We start from the raw sequence: 23347 nt of genomic DNA, 5'->3' as shown, positions 1-23347 counted from the left end.
AGCGCACGGTGTCCCCAGTGCGGGTGCACAGCCCGGTGCGGTACATTCCAGCTCCGCGTATCGGCCGGGCTAGAGTGGGTATCGAGCCAAGTGCCATGAAGCCGGCTCTACGCATCTGGTCTCCAGTGCGTCTCCTTGGGCCGGCTTACATGGCACCAGCCTTGCGCACGGTGTCCCCGGTTCGCCTGCAAAGCCCAGTGCGGGCTATTCCACCTCGCCGCACTGGCAGGGCGACCGGGACCATTCAACCGGGTAAGGTTGGGCAGGCTCGGTGCTCAAGAGCTCCAGTGCGCCTGCACGGCCCGGTCTATCCGTCACCACCTCCACGCACAAGCCCTCCGGTGGCAGCCCCCCGTACCAGGCTGTCTCTCCGGCCCATCCTTACAGGGGCTTCCTCCTCTCCAGCGCTGCCGGAGTCTCCCGCCTGTTCGGCGCTACGAGAGCTACTCAGTCCGGCGCTTCCAGAGCCTTCCTCCTCTCCAGCGCCGCCAGTGCCGCCCGTCTGCCCAGCGCCGCCAGTGCCGCCCGTCTGCCCAGCGCCGCCAGTGCAGCCCGTATGCCCAGCGCCGCCAGTGCCGCCCGTCTGCCCAGCGCCGCCAGTGCCGCCCGTCTGCCAGGAGCCGCCCGTCTGCCCAGCGCCGCCAGTGCCGCCCGTCTGCCCAGCGCCGCCCGTCTGCCCAGCGCCGCCAGTGCCGCCCGTCTGCCCAGCGCCGCCAGTGCCGCCCGTCTGCCCAGCGCCGCCAGTGCCGCCCGTCTGCCCAGCGCCGCCAGTGCCGCCCGTCTGCCCAGTGCCGCCCGTCTGCCCAGCGCCGCCAGTGCCGCCCGTCTGCCAGGAGCCGCCAGTGCCGCCCGTCTGCCAGGAGCCGCCAGTGCCGCCCATCTGCCAGGAGCCGTCAGTGCCGCCAGTAAGCAAGGGGCCGCCAGTGCCGCCAGTCAGCCAGTGCCGCCAGTCAGCCAGGGGCCGCCAGTGCCGCCAGTCAGCCAGGGGCCGCCAGTGCCGCCAGTCAGCCAGGGGCCGCCCAAGCAGCTGCCCCTCTGTCCCGAGCAGCTGCCCCTCCTCTGTCCCGAGCAGCTGCCCCTCCTCTGTCCCGAGCAGCTGCCCCTCCTCTGTCCCGAGCTGCTGCCGCCCCTCTGTCCCGAGCTGCTGCCGCCCCTCTGTCCCGAGCTGCTGCCGCCCCTCTGTCCATAGGGATTTACTGCCCCCTGCTGGAGACTGGAGCACACTGCAGTCCCTTTCAGGTCCACAGGGTTTTACTGCCCCCTGCTGGAGACTGGAGCACACTGCAGTTCCTTTCAGGTCCATAGGGTTTTACTGCCCCCTGCTGGAGACTGGAGCACACTGCAGCCCCTTTCAGGTCCATAGGGTTTTACTGTCCCCTGTTGGAGACTGGAGCACACTGCAGTCCCTTTCAGGTCCATATGGTTTTACTGCCCCCTGCTGGAGACTGGAGCACACTGCAGTCCCTTTCAGGTCCATATGGTTTTACTGCCCCCTGCTGGAGACTGGAGTACACTGCAGTCTCTTTCAGGTCCGTAGAACCATAGTAAAGACCAGTATGGAATATCAATACAGGTACTGTATGTAGAACCATAGTAAAGAACATTATGGAATATCAATACAGGTACTGTATGTAGAACCATAGTAAAGACCAGTATGGACTATCAATACAGATACTGTATGTAGAACCATAGTAAAGACAAGTATGGACTATCAATACAGGTACTGTATGTAGAACCATAGTAAAGACCAGTATGGACTATCAATACAAAGTGACCATTTAGAATGAGGCCCAATTCAATGAGAGGAAGTCTTAACCGAACCGTGGGATGACAGACAGGAAGTGGGGGGTGGAGATCTAATATATTGTTGTGCCAAACACTAAAGCATGATATTGTAATCAATCTGCACCCTATTCCCTACGTAGAACACTACTTTAGATCTGGTCAGAAGCACCATAGTGCACTACATAGGGAATAGGGAACCATTTGGAACAGAGACAGTAATTCCCCTGAACATCTTCCTCTTCCTCATCTGGTTTCTTGAACAGCCCTTCACTCCTCCCCTCTTCCTCCCATCCTCCCTTTTCATTCTATTCTATCAGCCACACCACTAGCTCACCTCCACACAATACATTTACAAGTTAAAGACACACCTTGGAATAAATAACAAAGGAAAACTATTACTAGATGAAGTTGAGTGTTTTTTTATTATTTCCCATCACCATAAATCATATTTAATCACTGAACAGTAGCAGACCTAACTTCATCTGTTCCTGACTCTGGATAGTGGATTAAAAAGACCATCAATCTCCAATGATATTAAAGTACTATTCTGAACATTACTGATATACTGAGTGGCAAGTCAAGATATCTGCTGGTTTTATTGTTTGGTCAACACCACCACCTGCTGGACAGGTATAATGTTGCTGGACTGAGCCGTATGGGAGGATGAAAGATGACACATTTAGGGCCGGTTTCCTGGACATCTACATTGAACATACTGTTTAGTCCAGGACTAGGATTAATCTGTGTCTGGGAAACCAGACCATATAGTTTAGTAGAAAGTAAGTGATACCAGCTTGTAGTGGGCTGACTAGTCCTGAATTGTCCTTTAGTTCCTGGACCATTTTCCATGCAGCTCCAGGTGACAGAGAACACATCAATTAGGACCGAGCCAACACGCTGATCAATGATACTGAGGAGAATTACATAGAGACAGAAAACCAACTGAGAAAACATATCAATGTTTCTGAATGACAACCAATATACATCAACACCAGACATCATGATTCATGGAAATGTACAAGATTAAAACATTGTATTGAATTTTAATTAATAATAAATCAGTTTACAGTTTAACCAGCTCCACAGTACCATAGAAAAATGGAAAATATCCAATCCCAAACCCAGGATAGAGGGGCTGAGTGAATGTGGTCTGGACTCTGTGGAGGAGGGTCATTGTGTCAGAGACACTGTAGAAGGACAGAGTACCTGCCTTGTGATCCAGGTACACTCCTACTCTGGAGGACTGAGGGCCTGATACTTTAGTCACAACATTATTGTGTCTGAACCAATAACCACCTCTATAGTACTCTAAATTCCATGAATTGTTATTGTGTCCAAATCCACTATCTGTCCCTGTTCTGCTGATGTCTTTATATGAGACTGCTGTAACAACATTACCACTCCACTCCACCTCCCAGTAACAGCGTCCAGACAGACCCTCTCTACACAGAACATGGTACTGGTTGGTGAATCTGTCTGGATGACAAGGATATGGTTGGACTTGTTCTGTATAGGTCACCTTTCTGTTCCCTTCAGACAGAGAGAGGTGTGTGTGTGCTGTGTTTGGGTCCAGTGTGAGCTGACAGGAATCTGGGAGAATTGCAGAGAGACCAATGAGGGGAGTCAGAACAATAAGTTTAGTCAGATACTGTATCTACCCTGCCTTTGATTAGAGCACAGCAGAGATCAAATCAGAGAAATATGAGGAGTCAGATAGATACCCAGTCTTTGATTAGATCTACTATTGCTATATATTTCTAGAGGGATTGTTAGGAGTGTCAGTAAAAAGAGACTGTTAGTTACTTCACAATATAGAGACTCACATTGTAACAACTGTTCTCTGGTCTTGGGCTCTGGAGGCAGTACAACATCCACTATATTCACTACAGACACACAAACACATTGACAGAGAGAGGGAATGTTATCATCAGACCATATTCCAAATGTATATGACTAGTAGGGAACTTTCAATGGTCTAAAGTTGATGTTCTTATTGTTTTCAACACACCTGTAGTGGAGATCTTGGTCCATTCTCCTTTAAGGAAGTCTTCTAGTTTCTCTCTCAGTTCAGACACAGTCTTACTCACATCTCCAAAGTACTGAAGAGGACGGACAACGATGCTGGGTAAGTCTGAAGATGCACTGATACTGGAGAGAGACTGATAACTCTGGAGAGAGAGAGAGAGACTGATAACTCTGGAGAGAGAGAGAGAGAGAGAGACATAACTCTGGAGAGATAGAGACTGATAACTCTGGAGAGAGAGAGAGAGACTGATAACTCGGGAGAGAGAGAGAGAGACTGATAATTCTGGAGAGAGAGAGAGACTGATAACTATGGAGAGAGAGACAGTGACAGAGAGAGGGAGACATAGAGAGAGAGAGATGAGAGCTTGATAACTCTGGAGAAAGACAGAGAGAGAGAGAGAGAGAGAGAGACTGATAACTCTGGAGAGAGAGAGAGAGAGAGAGAGAGAGAGAGAGAGACAGAGAGAGACAGAGACAGAGACAGAGAGAGAGTGAGCGAGAGAGAGAGAGAGAGAAAGAGAGAGACAGAGATAGAGACAAAGAGAGAGAGTGAGAGACAGAGACAGACAGAGGGAGACAGAGAGAGAGACAGAGAGAGAGAGAGAGAGAGAGAGAGAGAGAGAGAGAGGGGGAGAGAGAGGGACGAACAGAGAGAGAGAGGGACGAACAGAGAGAGGGACGGACAGAGAGAGAGAGAGAGACGGACAGAGAGAGGGAGAGGGACGGACAGAGAGAGAGAGAGAGACGGACAGAGAGAGAGAGAGGGACGGAAACAGAGAAGGACAAAGAGGGACGGACAGAGAGAGAGAGAAGTGAACAGAGAAGGACAAAGAGGGACAGAGACAGAAGGACAGAGACAAAGAGACAGAGGGAGAGAGAGGGACAGACAGAGAGAGAGATAGGGACGGACAGAGTGAGAGAGAGGAACGGACAGAGTGAGAGAGAGGGACGGACAGAATGAGAGAGAGGAACGGATAGAGTGAGAGAGAGGAACGGACCGAGTAAACGAGAGGGAGAGAGACGGAAACAGAGAAGGACAAAGAGGGACTGACAGAGAGAGAGAGAAGGGAACAGAGAAGGACAGAGACAGAAGGACAGAGAAAAAGAGACAGAGGGAGAGAGAGGGACGGACAGAGAGAGAGAGAGGGACGGACAGAGTGAGAGTGAGGGACGGACAGAGTGAGAGAGAGGGACGGACAGAATGAGAGAGAGGAACGGATAGAGTGAGAGAGAGGAACGGACAGAGTAAAAGAGAGGGAGAGAGACGGACAGAGAGAGAGGGGAACGGACAGAGAGAGAGAGAGGGAAGGACAGAGAGAGAGAGAGGGACGGACAGAGAGAGAGAGGGACGGACAGAGAGAGAGAGAGGGACGGACAGAGAGAGAGAGGGACGGACAGAGAGAGAGAGAGAGAGGGAAGGACAGAGAGAGGGGGGCGGACACGGGAGAGAGAGAGAGGGACGGACAGAGAGAGAGAGAGAGGGACAGACAGAGAGAGGGAGAGAGGGACAGACAGAGAGAGAGAGGGACGGACAGAGAGAGGGAGGTACGGACAGAGAGAGAGGGGGACGGACAGAGAGAGAGAGAGGGAAGGACAGAGAGAGAGAGAGGGACGGACAGAGAGAGAGAGGGGGACGGACAGAGAGAGAGAGGGGGACGGACAGAGCTGAGTGAGTAATGTTTAGTCTGAAACGATATTTTATTTCCAAAAGCCAAGAAGAAAAATACACAACATTACTTTATAAGGACTGAATTCTAACATAATTCTACCAAGCTTGATACAGCTTCAACTAGCACTGACGTGTCAAGTGAGAGGTGTCAAAGCCCATTAGTCCAACAATGGCAGGAGAGTCACACAGTCTACCCCAACCAAATGGAGAGGCCTTAGAAGCTCCCTCCCGCTGTTCAGAGGTAATTAAAATACAGTACCCTTTGCATGTAAAGAATGATAAGGCAAGAAAAGATTACAAAATGAAGCTCCTTATGGAAAATCAAGAGACACTTTTTGCTGACTATTACAAAAATGGGAATATCAGCAACCTTATCTTCCACACAAACCATCCCCTGGCATGGCACAGTGCTATATTAGCACACTACCCCTTTGTTAAGAGAGGGGGGTTAACGAGGGGTGGAAACTCAGAATACTTGATAACGAGGACTCTGAGTCAGGTAATATAAATATCTATAAGTCCGGAACAGTAATGGTACAGGGTAACCCCAAACAGTTTCAGCTGGACTTTCACCTAATCAAAGAATTAGCCCAGCAGGAGAAGCTCTCCCTTGATAAAGATACCCCCACCCCGAGCGGGTCAGACCAGACCTCTTCATTATGTAACCCCACAGACGAGCAACCCCCAGCGGAGAGTCAACCTCCCAGCACAGATTACCACTCCCTCATTGAAATGAAGGACAAATTCACCCAGCTGGAGGTAAGACAGGTGGAGCTGGAACAGCAGGTGATTACACTTCAGTCAGCACAGACCCAGACAACAGTCCAGCACAACAACACCCCCTTAACCAGACCTGGAGAGCTGGAGATGGAGAGAGACATATCTGCACTCTGGACTGTGGTGAGACAACTTCAACAGGAGAAAGAGCAGAATCAGGAGAGAAACAGAGCATTAGAGGAGAGGATCAGACTGCTGGTGGAGGAGAGGTTGAAGGGGATGGAGGAGAGGGTGAGGGGGACGGAGGAGAGGTTGAGGGGGACGGCGTGTGACAGAGAACAACCCACTAGAGAGGTGGCCACCCCCACAGAGAAGCCAGCAGAACAGCCCACCTCAGCACCTGACAAAAGTCTCAACACCACAGCAGAACAGTCCACACCAGACCCTGACCATAGAGTAGACATCACAGCAGAACAGACAAATGAAGAACCACAAGCCCAGCGGCTCTCACCCCCTCTGAGCACCCCCCTGTCAGCCACCCTGATAGCCCTTCTGACAACCCCCTCACACCCACTGAGGACAAACACAACACACAGATTGTACTACTTATGGACTCAAATGGGAAATATATAGAAGAAAAAAAACTTTTTCCCAAACACAGTGTGTCTAAACTCTGGTGTCCAAACACCCAGCGCGCCCTCGACCTTCTGTCTGAGGACCAACTAGGTTCACCCAGCCACATAATAATACACACAGGCACAAACGACCTGAGAGCACAGCAGGAAAGGGTGGCCACAGCACTGAAGGGAGTGATTGAAAAGGCTTCTTCTACTTTCCCCAACGCACAAGTGGTTATCTCCACCCTGCTACCACGAAAAGACTTCCACCCTGCCACAATACAGCGGGTAAACGCAAGTATTTCCCGTGACTGTGCCTCAAAACCAAATGTTTTCCTGGCCCACCACTCCACCCTGGACTTGAACAGCCTCTATGACCAGGTCCACCACTCCACCCTGGACTTGAACAGCCTCTATGACCAGGTCCACCTCTACAAGGCAGCAGTGCCCACCTTTGCCCGAACTCTAAAGGACATCGCTCTCAAACGTATCCCCAACACTTCACACAGGAGCAACAGATCAATAGACACCCCACCCAGACCAGCGAGACACCCTCCCAGACCTGCAGGAACCCCCCCCCCCCTGGACCTACACATAGAGGACCCACGCCAAGAGGAATTACATCCAGACCACAGTACACCCAGACACATCCACACCCCCACCCCAACCAATCAACACCCCCCCACGTCAACCATGCCCACACCCCATTTAGGCCCCCTCAGATCAGACCTATGCCACTCCTGCCCACCCCATGCACCCCTCCCCCGCAAAGAGGGCCTCAACATGGAAGCCACACATGCGCCCAGGTAGTGAGCGGGCAAACAGTCCCAACCCCCACTCTCACACTCGCCCAAGCCAATAGCATGTACCAGATGCTCAGCAGGCTCTGCTCACACTTACTGGCCTGAGGCCAAACCACGACCAACAACACTGGACACTCTATGGAACAAAAAGCCTTCACTATATCATCCTGGAATATCCAAGGCCTGAGGTCATCTGCCTTTGGCCTAAAAAGCAGAAACTCGGACTTCATCAAAGAAATCGGTAATACAGACATTGTCATCCTGCAAGAAACCTGGTATAGAGGAGACGGACCCACTGTTTGCCCTCTAGGTTACAGAGAGCTGGTAGTCCCATCCACCAAACAACCAGGTGTGAAACAGGGAAGGGACTCAGGGGGTATGCTAATTTGATATAGAGCAGACCTAACTCACTCCATTAAATTCATCAAAACAGGAACATTCTACATTTGGCTAGAAATTCAAAAGGAAATTATCCTAACAGAGAAAAATGTCCTCCTGTGTGCTACCTATATCCCCCCACTAGAATCCCCATATTTTAATGAAGACAGCTTCTCCATCCTGGAGGGGGAACTCAATCATTTCCAGGCCCAGGGACATGTACTAGTCTGTGGCGACCTAAATGCCAGAACCGGACAAGAACCTGACACCCTCAGCACACAGGGGGACAAACACCTGCCTGGAGGTGACAGCATTCCCTCCCACATATGCCCCCCTAGGCACAACTATGACAATATAAACAACAAAAACGGGTCACAACTCCTGCAGCTCTGTCGCACGCTGGGTATATACATAGTCAACGGAAGGCTTCGAGGGGACTCCTATGGTAGGTACACCTATACCTCATCTCTTGGCAGTAGTACTGTAGACTACTTTATCACTGACCTCAACCCAGAGTCTCTCAGAGCGTTCACAGACAGCCCACTGACACCCTATCAGACCACAGCAAAATCACAGTCTACTTAAACAGAGCAATACTCAATCATGAGGCATCAAAGCCAAAGGAACTGAGTAAAATTAAGAAATGCTATAGATGGAAGGACTGCAGTTTGGAAACCTACCAAAAAACAATTAGGCAACAACAAATTCAATCCCTTTCAGACAATTTCCTGGGTAAAACGTTCCACTGTAATAGTGAAGGTGTAAACTTGGCAGTAGAAAATCTTAACAGTATATTTGACCTCTCAGCTTCCCTATCAAATCTAAGAATCTCAAATAGAAAACCGAAGAAAATTAACAATAATGACAAATGGTTTGATGAAGAATGCAAAAATCTAAGAAAGAAATTGAGAAACCTGTCCAACCAAAAACATAGAGACCCGGAAAACCTGAGTCTACGCCTTCACTATGGTGAATCACTAAAACAATACAGAAATACACTACGGAAAAAGAAGGAACAGCATGTCAGAAACCAGCTCATTGTAATTGAAGAATCCATAGACTCTAACCACTTCTGGGAAAATTGGAAAACACTAAACAAACAACAACACAAAGAATTATCTATCCAAAATGGAGATGTATGGGTAAAACACTTCTCCAATCTTTTTGGCTCTATAACAAAGAATAAAGAGCAAAAACTTATACATGATCAAAAACAGATCTTAGAATCAACTATTAAAGACTATCAGAACCCACTGGATTCTCCAAATACATTGAATGAGTTACAGGACAAAATAAAAACCCTCCAACCCAAAAAGGCCTGTGGTGTTGATGGTATCCTCAATGAAATGATCAAATATACAGACAACAAATTCCAATTGGCTATACTAAAACTCTTTAACATCATACTTAGCTCTGGCATCTTCCCCAATATTTGGAACCAAGGACTGATCACCCCAATCCACAAAAGTGGAGACAAATTTGACCCCAATAACTACCGTGGAACATGTGTCAACAGTAACCTTGGGAAAATCCTCTGCATTATCATTAACAGCAGACTTGTACATTTCCTCAATGAAAACAATGTACTGAGCAAATGTCAAATTGGCTTTTTACCAAATTACCGTACAACAGACCATGTATTCACCCTGCACACCCTAATTGACAACCAAACAAACCAAAACAAAGGCAAAGTCTTCTCATGCTTTGTTGATTTCAAAAAAGCCTTTGACTCAATTTGGCATGAGAGTCTGCTATACAAACTGATGGAAAGTGGTGTTGGGGGTGAAACATACGACATTATAAAATCCATGTACACAAGCAACAAGTGTGCGGTTAAAATTGGCAAAAAACACACACATTTCTTCACACAGGGTCGTGGGGTTAGACAGGGATGCAGCTTAAGCCAAACCTTCTTCAACATATATATCAACGAATTGGCGCGGGCCCTAGAAAAGTCTGCAGCACCCGGCCTCCCCCTGCTAGAATCCGAAGTCAAATGTCTGCTGTTTGCTGATGATCTGGTGCTTCTGTCACCAACCAAGGAGGGCCTACAGCAGCACCTAGATCTTATGCACATATTCTGTCAGACCTGGGCCCTTACAGTAAATCTCAGTAAGACCAAAATAATGGTGTTCCAAAAAAGGTCCAGTCACCAGGACCACATTTACAAATTCCATCTAGACACTGTTGCCCTAGAGCACACAAAAAACTATACATACCTTGGCCTAAACATCAGCGCCACAGGTAACTTTCACAAAGCTGTGAACGATCTGAGAGACAAGGCAAGAAGGGCATTCTATGCCATCAAAAGGAACATCAATTTCAACATACCAATTAGGATTTGGCTAAAAATACTTGAATCAGTCATAGAGCCCATTGCCCTTCATGGTTGTGAGGTCTGGGGTCCGCTCACCAACCAAGACTTCCCAAAATGGGACAAACACCAAATTGAGACTCTGCATGCAGAATTCTGCAAAAATATCATCCGTGTACAACGTAGAACACCAAATAATGCATGCAGAGCAGAATTAGGCCGATACCCACTAATTATCAAAATCCAGAAAAGAGACGTTAAATTCTATAACCACCTAAAAGGAAGCGATTCCCAAACCTTCCATAACAAAGCCATCACCTACAGAGAGATGAACCTGGAGAAGAGTCCCCTAAGCAAGCTGGTCCAGGGGCTCTGTTCACAAACACAAACACACCCTACAGAGCCCCAGGACAGCAGCGCAATTAGACCCAACCAAATCATGAAAAAACAAAAAGATAATTACTTGACACATTGGAAAGAATTAACAAAAAATCAGAGCAAACTAGAATGCTATTTGGCCCTACACAGAGAGTACACAGCGGCGGAATACCTGACCACTGTGACTGACCCAAAATTAAGGAAAGCTTTGACTATGTACAGACTCAGTGAGCATAGCCTTGCTATTGAGAAAGGCCGCCGTAGGCAGACTTGGCTCTCAAGAGAAGACAGGCTATGTGCTCACTGCCCAAAAAATGAGGTGGAAACTGAGCTGCACTTCATAACCTCCTGCCCAATGTATGACCATATTAGAGAGACATATTTCTCTCAGATTACACAGATCCACAAAGAATTCGAAAACAAATCCAATTTTGAAAAACTCTCATATATACTGGGTGAAATTCCACAGTGTGCCATCACAGCAGCAAGATTTGTGACCTGTTGCCACGAGAAAAGGGCAACCAGTGAAGAACAAACACCATTGTAAATACAACCCATATTTATGCTTATTTATTTTATCTTGTGTCCTTTAACCATTTGTACATTGTTAAAACACTGTATATATATAATATGACATTTGTAATGTCTTTATTGTATTGACACTTCTGTATGTGTAATGTTTACTGTTCATTTTTATTGTTTTTCACTTTATATATTCACTTTATATATTATCTACCTCACTTGCTTTTTCAATGTTAACACATGTTTCCCATGCCAATAAACCCTTGAATTGAATTGAAAAATTGAGAGGGATGGACAGAGAGAGAGAGAGAGAGGTACGGACAGAGAGAGGGAGGGACGGACAGAGAGAGAGAGAGAGAGACAGACAGAGAGAGAGGGACTGACAGAGAGAGGGAGAGACCGACAGAGAGAGAGAGGGGGACGGACAGAGAGAGGGATGGACAGAGAGAGAGAGGGAGGCAGAGACAGAGAGAGAGACGGATGGACAGAGAGAGTGACAGAGAGAGGGAGAGACAGGGACGGACAGAGAGAGAGGGACGGACAGACAGAGAGAGAGACAGGGACGGACAGAGAGAGGGAGAGAGAGAGGGGCAGACAGACAGAGAGAGAGGGACGGTCAGACAGAGAGACAGACAGGACAACATAATGATTGAGATTAATAGTTTCTCAATCAGTTAATTTCATATCACATGTAACGAGACAGTTTAGTTACCTGGAGGAAATGGATGTGATCCTCTGTGTGTGAGAGCTGCTCCAGCTCAGTGCTTCTCTTCCTCAGTTCAGCTATCTCCTGCTTCAGTTAGTCCAGGAGTCCTTCAGCTTGACTCACTTGAGCCTTCTCTTGGGCTCTGATCAGCTCCTTCACCTCAGAGCTCCTTCTCTCAATGGAGCGGATCAGCTCAGTAAAGATCTGATCACTGTCCTCCACTGCTGCCTGTGCAGAGCGCTGGAGAGAGAGAGAGAGAGAGAGAGAGAGTATAGAGCAGACCTAACTCACTCCATTAAATTAATCAAAACAGGAACATTCTACATTTGGCTAGATATTCAAAAGGAAATTATCCTAACAGATAAAAATGTCCTCCTGTGTGCTACCTATATCTACCCACTAGAATCCCCATACTTTAATGAAGACAGCTTCTCCATCCTGGAGGGGGAAATCAGTCATTTCCAGGCCCAGGGACATGTACTAGTCTGTGGCGACCTAAATTCCAGAACCGGACAAGAACCTGACACCCTCAGCACACAGGGGGACAAACACCTGCCTGGAGGTGACAGCATTCCATCCCACATATGCCCCCCTAGGCACGACTATGACAACATTACCAACAAAAACGGGTCACAACTCCTGCAGCTCTGTCGCACGCTGGGTCTGTACATAGTCAATGGTAGGCTTCAAGGGGACTCCTATGGTAGGTACACCTATACCTCATCTCTTGGCAGTAGTACTGTAGACTACTTTATCACTGACCTCAACCCAGAGTCTCTCAGAGCGTTCACAGTCAGCCCACTGACACCCCTATCAAACCACGGCAAAATCACAGTACTTAAACAGAGCAATACTCATTCATGAGGCATCAAAGCCAAAGGAACTGAGTAATATTAAGAAATGTTATAGATGGAAGAAATGCAGTTTGGAAACCTACCAAAAAACAATTAGGCAACAACAAATTAAATCCCTTTTAGACAATTTCCTGGGTAAAACGTTCCGCTGTAATAGTGAAGGTGTAAACTTGGCAGTAGAAAATCTTAGCAGTATATTTGACGTCTCAGCTTCCCTATCAAATCTAAAAATCTCAAATAGATAACCGAAGAAAATTAACAATAATGACAAATGGTTTGATGAAGAATGCAAAAATCTAAGAAAGAAATTGAGAAACCTGTCCAACCAAAAACATAGAGACCCGGAAAACCTGAGTCTATGCCTTCACTATGGTGAATCACTAAAACAATACAGAAATACACTACGGAAAAAGAAGGAACAGCATGTCAGAAATGATCTCAATGTAATTGAAGAATCCATAGACTCTAACCACTTCTGGGAAAATTGGAAAACAGTAAACAAACAACAACACAAAGAATTATCTATCAAAAATGTAGATGTATGGGTTAACCACTTCTCCAATCTTTTTGGCTCTATAACAAAGAATAAAGAGCAAAAACATATACATGATCAAATACAGATCTTAGAATCATCTATTAAAGACTACCAGAACCCACTGGATTCTCCAATTACATTGAATGAGTTACAGGACAAAATAAAAACCCTCCAACCCAAAAAGGCCTGTGGTGTTGATGGTATCCTCAATGAAATGATCAAATATACAGACAACAAATTCCAATTGGCTATACTAAAACTCTTTAACATCATCCTTAGCTCTGGCATCTTCCCCAATATTTGGAACCAAGGACTGATCACCCCAATCCACAAAAGTGGAGACAAATTTGACCCCAATAACTACCGTGGAATATGCGTCAACACTAACCTTGGGAAAATCCTCTGCATTATCATTAACAGCAGACTCGTACATTTCCTCAATGAAAACAATGTACTGAGCAAATGTCAAATTGGCTTTTTACCAAATTACCGTACAACAGACCATGTATTCACCCTGCACACCCTAATTGACAACCAAACAAACCAAAACAAAGGCAAAGTCTTCTCATGCTTTGTTGATTTCAAAAAAGCCTTTGACTCAATTTGGCATGAGGGTCTGCTATACAAACTGATGGAAAGTGGTGTTGGGGGTAAAACATACAACATTATAAAATCCATGAACACAAACAACAAGTGTGCGCTTAAAATTGGCCAAAAACACATTTCTTCACACAGGGCCGTGGGGTGAGACAGGGATGCAGCTTAAGCCCCACCCTCTTCAACATATATATCAACGAATTGGCGCGGGCACTAGAAAATTCTGCAGCACCCGGCCTCACCCTACTAGAATCCGAAGTCAAATGTCTGCTGTTTGCTGATGATCTGGTGCTTCTGTCACCAACCAAGGAGGGCCTACAGCAGCACCTAGATCTTATGCACATATTCTGTCAGACCTGGGCCCTGACAGTAAATCTCAGTAAGACCAAAATAATGGTGTTCCAAAAAAGGTCCAGTCACCAGGACCACAAATACAAATTCCATCTAGACACTGTTGCCCTAGAGCACACAAAAAACTATACATACCTTGGCCTAAACATCAGCGCCACAGGTAACTTCCACAAAGCTGTGAACGATCTGAGAGACAAGGCAAGAAGGCCATTCTATGCCATCAAAAGGAACATCAATTTATACATACCAATTAGGATTTGGCTAAAAATACTTGAATCAGTCATAGAGCCCATTGCCCTTTATGGTTGTGAGGTCTGGGGTCCGCTCACCAACCAAGACTTCACAAAATGGGACAAACACCAAATTGAGACTCTGCACACAGAATTCTGCAAAAATATCCTCCGTGTACAACGTAGAACACCAAATAATGCATGCAGAGCAGAATTAGGCCGATACCCACTAATTATCAAAATCCAGAAAAGAGACGTTAAATTCTACAACCACCTAAAAGGAAGTGATTCATAAACTTTCCATAACAAAGCCATCACCTACAGAGAGATGAACCTGGAGAAGAGTCCCCTAAGCAAGCTGGTCCTGGGGCTCTGTTCACAAACACAAACACACCCTACAGAGCCCCAGGACAACAGCACAATTAGACCCAACCAAATCATGAGAAAACAAACAGATAATTACTTGACACATTGGAAAGAATTAACAAAAAAACAGAGCAAACTAGAATGCTACTTGGCCCTAAACAGAGAGTACACAGCGGCAGAATACCTGACCACTGTGACTGACCCAAAATTAAGGAAAGCTTTGACTATGTACAGACTCAGTGAGCATAGCCTTGCTATTGAGAAAGGCCGCCGTAGGCAGACATGGCTCTCAAGAGAAGACAGGCTATGTGCTCACTGCCCACAAAATGAGGTGGAAACTGAGCTGCACTTCCTAACCTCCTGCCCAATGTATGACCATATTAGAGAGACATATTTCCCTCAGATTACACAGATCCACAAAGAATTCGAAAACAAATCCAAATTTGAAAAACTCCCATATCTACTGGGTGAAATTCCACAGTGTGCCATCACAGCAGCAAGATTTGTGACCTGTTGCCACGAGAAAAGGGCAACCAGTGAAGAACACACACCATTGTAAATACAACCCATATTTATGCTTATTTATTTTATCTTGTGTCCTTTAACCATTTGTACATTGTTAAAACACTGTATATATATATATATATAATATGACATTTGTAATGTCTTTACTGTTTTGAAACCTCTGTATGTGTAATGTTTACTGTTAATTTTTGTTGTTTTTCACTTTATATATTCACTTTGTATGTTGTCTACCTCACTTGCTTTGGCAATGTTAACACATGTTTCCCATGCCAATAAAGCCCTTGAATTGAATTGAATTGAGAGAGAGAGACTGAGAGAGAGAGAGAGACAGAGAGAGGGGGACAGTAGTTTCTGCACCACATTGAGTCAGATATCTGCCACCCTGCTCTCCAGGTCCACCAGGCCTTGTCCCCCCTCTCGACAGACAGGTACAGAACACCTCTTGGTCCTGCTCTACTCTCCTCCCTCCTGGACAGACAGGTACAGAACACCTCTTGGTATATCATATATATATATATATACAGTGTCTTGCGAAAGTATTCGGCCCCCTTGAACTTTGCGACCTTTTGCCACATTTCAGGCTTCAAACATAAAGATATAAAACTGTCTTTTTTTGTGAAGAATCAACAACAAATGGGACACAATCATGAAGTGGAACGACATTTATTGGATATTTCAAACTTTTTTAACAAATCAAAAACTGAAAAATTGGGCGTGCAAAATTATTCAGCCCCCTTAAGTTAATACTTTGTAGCGCCACCTTTTGCTGTGATTACAGCTGTAAGTCGCTTGGGGTATGTCTCTATCAGTTTTGCACATCGAGAGACTGAAATTTTTTCCCATTCCTCCTTGCAAAACAGCTCGAGCTCAGTGAGGTTGGATGGAGAGCATTTGTGAACAGCAGTTTTCAGTTCTTTCCACAGATTCTCGATTGGATTCAGGTCTGGACTTTGACTTGGCCATTCTAACACCTGGATATGTTTATTTTTGAACCATTCCATTGTAGATTTTGCTTTATGTTTTGGATCATTGTCTTGTTGGAAGACAAATCTCCGTCCCAGTCTCAGGTCTTTTGCAGACTCCATCAGGTTTTCTTCCAGAATGGTCCTGTATTTGGCTCCATCCATCTTCCCATCAATTTTAACCATCTTCCCTGTCCCTGCTGAAGAAAAGCAGGCCCAAACCATGATGCTGCCACCACCATGTTTGACAGTGGGGATGGTGTGTTCAGCTGTGTTGCTTTTACGCCAAACATAACGTTTTGCATTGTTGCCAAAAAGTTCAATTTTGGTTTCATCTGACCAGAGCACCTTCTTCCACATGTTTGGTGTGTCTCCCAGGTGGCTTGTGGCAAACTTTAAACTACACTTTTTATGGATATCTTTAAGAAATGGCTTTCTTCTTGCCACTCTTCCATAAAGGCTAGATTTGTGCAATATACGACTGATTGTTGTCCTATGGACAGAGTCTCCCACCTCAGCTGTAGATCTCTGCAGTTCATCCAGAGTGATCATGGGCCTCTTGGCTGCATCTCTGATCAGTCTTCTCCTTGTATGAGCTGAAAGTTTAGAGGGACGGCCAGGTCTTGGTAGATTTGCAGTGGTCTGATACTCCTTCCATTTCAATATTATCGCTTGCACAGTGCTCCTTGGGATGTTTAAAGCTTGGGAAATATTTTTGTATCCAAAGCCTGGTGTGTTCCTTGTTCTTCATGATGCTCTCTGTGCTTTTAACGGACCTCTGAGACTATCACGGTGCAGGTGCATTTATACGGAGACATGATTACACACAGGTGGATTGTATTTATCATCATTAGTCATTTAGGTCAACATTGGATCATTCAGAGATCCTCACTGAACTTCTGGAAAGAGGTTGCTGCACTGAAAGTAAAGGGGCTGAATAATTTTGCACGCCCAATTATTCAGTTTTTGATTTGTTAAAAAAGTTTGAAATATCCAATAAATGTCGTTCCACTTCATGATTGTGTCCCACTTGTTGTTGATTCTTCACAAAAAAAGACAGTTTTATATCTTTATGTTTGAAGCCTGAAATGTAGCAAAAGGTCGCAAAGTTCAAGGGGGCCGAATACTTTCGCAAGGCACTGTATATATCATATCATCATTCAGGAAGTTATGCACAACAAGCATATCTTTGGGAGGACGTCCAGCCTCTCTTTTCCGGGCAAGAAAGTTTCTGTCAACCAACATGTCTTCTGTTTTGACATCCATACCGTAGTTCTTGGTAAACTCAGTTCAGCATGATGTATCTAGGAAGTTGTTTGAGTTTTATTTTAGTTTTACTATTGACAGTTCCCTCTATTTGTGCTTTCACTAGATTCATCATTGGCACGGAAAGAGAGTCCCTGTCTTCCTAACATCGATGTGACCACAACAATTCTCCTCAGATACTCCCTTCTCTCTGCAATATCACCAGCATGGTCAGATGTTAAAATTTGAGCAATGTTCCCATGATTGATAGTTTCCTGGTAGCTTTGCCACAACACTGTCTCTGTGTGTCTGTGTCATCTCATGTTTGACAAAGGTAAACTAAGATTTTTTCCAAATGTTGCAGCCATTACTGACAAAATAATCAAATGTAATGTTTTTACCAAAAACTCTACATGGAAAGCAGAAAGCTGTGATCAATTAAATACAAAGTTAACTAGATATTATCTGTGTCATTTATAGCCTGGCACAGATAGTAAAACTACATTAAATACAACGTTATCTAGATATTATCTAGATATTATCTGTGTCATTTATAGCCTGGCACAGATAGTAAAACTACTGTAGCGACCCGCACAGACAGCTGTGTGTTATGTGTTCGGCTATTATTTGGTTGTGTTGTACTTACCAGTTCCCAGTGTTTGCGGGGTTCGACATGCCAATCAACATGCTATCTGCCAATCACAGGAATAGCTGGGATGTTCTGATGCCGGGCATCCTGGTGGTTGGCGGAGTGGCGTGGAGGGGGCGGGGCATTGGAAGTTAAGGTTTAGCCTTTGTTCTCTCTCTTACATCTGGCCTTCACAAGAGAAGGTCCCGATTGGCTTGTGGGGTATCTTTCATTTATTTGGCGTGAGCTAAGGCCAAACAGTAGCCTGTGTAAAGTTGGTAATAAACCGTCAACTCAATCCTCTGTCTGGACAATTGTTCCTTTATGATCTAGTCAGGTCATTACACTACAGGCAGCCTCACATAAAAACCTATTGATTAACAAAGCTTTGATTATGACCAAAGTCTATAGTAGTGTAGGTTGACGGAGAGAAAATAAATCACAGAGAAAATATATTGACTGATATATTGAATTGTTTAGGGAAGCTTTAGCTTTGGCTTTAATATATTCTGAAAATACTTGAAAACCAAAAGAGAAAAGAATAGTAGCCCTCCTCAGGAACCACAAAACCCTCACAGACGAACTTCTTCTTCTATGATATAATGGAGGTCCTAAAAACCAACATTAAAGGTGCATGGCGCCACCTACTGTTCTGGAGTGTGTTCAATCACGGTTTACACCACTCTAAATCCTCCTACCTAACTCAGAATTTCTGAGAAAATAAAAGAGTCCTACTAACTTCTGATAGACCCTCCCCCATCCCCCAAATCCCTTCCAAGTGTAATGTTTACTGTTAATTTCTGATTGTTTATTTCACTTTTGTTTATTGTCTATTTCACTTGCTTTGGCAATGTAAACATATATTTCCATGCCAATAAAGCCCTATGAATTTAATTCAATTGAGAGAGAGACATTTCCATTTTAATGTACAGGGGACATGAGTCAGTCATGGTTACTCATGGTTATGTGATGAGGCAGCCCAGTGGTTACATGAACCAGTCTATTCGCTGAAAGGTGTCCAGACAGGCTGTTCCCAACAGTGGGGTCAGTGCGATTGGATAGGGGCCCCTCTCTCTCTCTCTCTCTCTCTCTGACTGGAGGAGAGAAGTGAAATGGTGTGTCTCCTCTGATCAACAACACTCACCTTGAAAGACTCCACAGCCTGTTGAAGCTCCTTCAGCTCCTTCTCTCTCTCCTGGAATCTCTGCTGGACCTTCTTCTGACTCATCCCCAGCTGCCTCTGTGGAGAATCACTCTTCAATGAGCTACCAAGCTTTATTAGTCCAGTAGATCAATAGTATAGTAATGTGACATAGGACCCATAGAGAGGAAGGTCTACAATCCCGAGGAAGTCCCTTTACAATATGATATTATGTTGCTATGTGAATCATTATAGTTTTTATGGTAGGCCTACATGTATCAAGGGCCTGAGACTGAACTTTGGACTCATAAAAGGCCATTCAGAATGATAATAGTGTTTGACTTTAGAAAATGGTGATACATTTGGAGAATCTGGGTTAACAATTCTATATACTCAAGGTTTGTGTTCATTTTTGTGGATCCATTTCATATTGTATATAATATAATGATCTCATATTCAAACATATTTAGTTCCTACTGTATCTTTAATTCCTTGTTTATCAGACAGTCACCAACAAGTTGAATTTTGTATTTATTTTTTTATTTCACCTTTATTTAACCAGGAACAAGTTCTCATTTGCAACTGCGACCTGGCCAAGATAAAGCATGGCAGTATGAGCAGACAACACAGAGTTACACATGGAGTAAACAATTAACAAGTCAATAACACAGTAGAAAACAAAGGGGGAGTCTATATACAATGTGTGCAAAAGGCATGAGGAGGTAGGCGAATGATAATAGTGTTTGACTTTAGAAAATGGTGATACATTTGTAACAAACTCAATATACTCAAGGTTTGTGTTCATATTTGTGGATCCATTTCATATTGTATATAATGTAATGATCTCATATTGAAACAGATTTAGTTCCTACTGTATCTTTAATTCTTAGTTTATCAGACAGTCACCAACAAGTTGTTCTGGTCTTACCTGTTTCTCAGTCCTCTCTGCTGCAGCTGACACTGTATCATGGCCTTTATGTTCATCTATTGTACACAGATAACAGATACACTGCTGATCGGTACGACAGTAAACCTCCAGCAGTTTGTCATGATGAGAGCAGATCTTCTCCTGTAGTTGTGCGGTGGCTTTGACCAGCTTGTGCTTCTTCAAAGCAGGAGATTCATAGTGAGATTGGAGGTGAGTCTCACAGTAAGAGGCCAGACACACCAGACAGGACATGAGGGCTTTCTGCTTTCTGGTCCCGGTGCAGACATCACACGCCACATCTCCAGGTCCAGCATAGCACAGTGCAGGAGGGGGAGCAGCCTGGAGTCCTGTCTTCTTCCGTTTCTCCACCACTTCAGCCAGCACAATGTTTCTCTTCAGAACAGGCCTTGGGATAAAGGTCTGTCTGCACTGTGGACAGCTGTAGACACCTTTCAGATCATCCTGATCCCAGCTTTCTTTAATACAGCCCATACAGTAACTGTGTCCACAGGCAGTAGTCACCGGATCCTTCAGTAGATCCAGACAGATGGAGCAACAGAACAGTTCCTGATTCTCTGCCATTTTGGTGCTCTCTCCCGTAGGTTAAGCAGTGGCAGTGTGAAAGATTACTTTCTGTTTCATGGAACTCTACACCAGAGGACAGGGAGTGGCTTCCTCCTGGACTCTGTTCCCTGTATGTAGAGGGGGAGTGGCTTCCTACTGGACTGGGTTCTCTGTATGTAGAGGGGGAGTGGCTTCCTACTGGACTGTGTTCTCTGTATGTAGAGGGGGAGTGGCTTCCTACTGGACTGGGTTCTCTGTATGTAGAGGGGGAGTGGCTTCCTACTGGACTGGGTTCTCTGTATGTAGAGGGGGAGTGGCTTCCTACTGGACTGTGTTCTCTGTATGTAGAGGGGGAGTGGCTTCCTACTGGACTGTGTTCTCTGTATGTAGAGGCGGAGTGGCTTCCTCCTGGACTGTGTTCTCTGTATGTAGAGGCGGAGTGGCTTCCTCCTGGACTGTGTTCTCTGTATGTAGAGGGGGAGTGGCTTCCTACTGGACTGTGTTCTCTGTATGTAGAGGGGGAGTGGCTTCCTACTGGACTGTGTTCTCTGTATGTAGAGGCGGAGTGGCTTCCTCCTGGACTGTGTTCTCTGTATGTAGAGGGGGAGTGGCTTCCTCCTGGACTGTGTTCTCTGTATGTAGAGGGGGTGTGGTTTCTTTGATAAGGAAGTGTGACAGAGTGTTGGGTCGTTGGCAGAGATCGTTATTATTTATGTTACATGTATTTGAAATACGTATTTTAAATACTTCTGAGTATTTTGTTATTTGAATTACACTGGGCTGAACAATACTCCAATTTATTATTTTTTTTATTTTCAAAATACATCTTTTTCTTGACCATTTTTTTGCAGCAGTTCACGTCTTGTAGCCCCTCTTTAACCCTTTACTGGAATCAGAAGTCTGGTTTGATTAGAGCGTCTGCTAAATTAACTAAATATACATGTAAAAATGTTGATAAATACTTTGTTGACGGAAAATGTATTTGATACAATTGTAATATATTGTTGTCTCACTTAGCTGTCTTAATATGAATGCACTAAACAAAGCGTCTATTCAAATCAAATCAAATCTAATTTTATTTCTAATGAGCTCCTCCCCAAAACAGGACCAATAATACTACCCAGTGTGCTTTGCAGTTTATTTGGTATGTTCATTTTCACATATAGATTTGAGTCATTTAGCTTCTCCAGAGTGACTTGCTCAACTAAGGTAGATAACAACATACAGAATCACTGTCAAGTAGCAAGAAAAAAGGGGTTTTTAACCATTACTGAGAATCTTGTTGCTCTTTGGGCTAAATGTTTGCAAGTGTATTTTTGTTTAAAATGAAGTATGTTACATTTCATAAATATGTTACAAAATGCAGGTGTTGTTTATTTTGATACATTGATCTTTACGGTATCTTGTATCTATATTTTGAAATAGTATTTTTTACATTTTCGCTCCAACCTGGTAGTAGAATACTCTATGAGGTAGTGGCTGGGTTGGAGACCCACCAACCGCATGGTGCCTCACCAAACGAGCTGACTGCAGCAAGGTGTACTGCTTAACTAGGATGTGGTCCTAATTGGAGAGTGGCTTTAGGGTGAGTACACTTCCAACAGCAGGACTTCCCTTCAACATGTTACAGAAGATAATGTGGAGACAGAGATGGGCAGTATTTCTGTTATATGTATTTGAAATACATATTTAACCCTCCTGCTGTGTTCTGGTTGACTTGGACCGATTTGCAAGTTTTCTCTCTGAAAAATGTAGTTAATTTAATCTGATTGTCATAAGGTTCCATGATTTTGTCCACACAGGGCATCTGAACACACAAAATACATGTTGATGATTTTCATTTTCATTTTTATTTAACTTTTTTCCCAATCAAAAATGACAGGTCATTACAAATGAAGACTATAACTAGTGTATAACATTTTGTTCAGGCACATGCCCATTCATCAGATGGACACACTTCCTCTCCCAGACCCCCACATGGATGTGTGTTTGAGCACACACACACCCTATTCCCCTTGGCTTCAATGTCAACCCCCAACAGGAACCTTTCCCCAATAGAATCTCTCCCCCAAGGAAACCACACCTGTTGGCATTCTCACAAACAATCGCAACATTGTTTCAATAATATATAGAACTTTTCTTGCAGCTGTGGAATATCCCAAGCCCTGGTAAACGATGTGCTCCGGGACATGTTAAATCATTTTGTGTTTGTCTACCTCGACGATGTCCTGTTTTTTTCCCTGCCCAATAACACGTCCTCCATGTTCGACAAGTCCTTCAGCGCCTCCTGGAGAACCAGTTATTTGTGAAAGCGGAGAAATGCGAGTTCTACCGTTCTACCCTCTCCTTTCTGGGATATGTCATCGCTGAAGGAAATGTCCAGATGGACCCGGAAAAGATGAAAGCAGTAGTGGATTTGCCCCAACCTACGTCCAGGGTGCAGCTACAACATTTCATGGGGTTTGCCCATTTCTACCGGTGTTTCATTCGAGGCTACAGCACTCTGG

At 44.9% G+C, this 23347-nt stretch overlaps 1 pseudogene across 1 annotated transcript; it reads right to left on the bottom strand.

Annotated features, from left to right (window-relative positions):
* Positions 1-2188: 2188 nt before the first annotated feature.
* Positions 2189-20960, bottom strand: LOC118947093 (E3 ubiquitin-protein ligase TRIM16-like; annotated as a pseudogene). The gene is made up of 6 exons (XR_005041747.2): positions 20277-20960; positions 19352-19447; positions 11921-12154; positions 3794-3953; positions 3609-3668; positions 2189-3375 (listed from the first exon to the last, which is right to left on the bottom strand). The product of XR_005041747.2 is annotated as an E3 ubiquitin-protein ligase TRIM16-like (transcript).
* Between the last annotated feature and the right edge of the window lie 2387 nt (positions 20961-23347).

This window comes from Oncorhynchus mykiss, chromosome 4, assembly GCF_057628025.1.
Source record: "Oncorhynchus mykiss isolate SJ-2025 chromosome 4, ASM5762802v1, whole genome shotgun sequence".
Lineage (NCBI taxonomy): Eukaryota > Metazoa > Chordata > Actinopteri > Salmoniformes > Salmonidae > Oncorhynchus > Oncorhynchus mykiss.
This window is presented reverse-complemented; position numbering and strand designations above follow the sequence as displayed.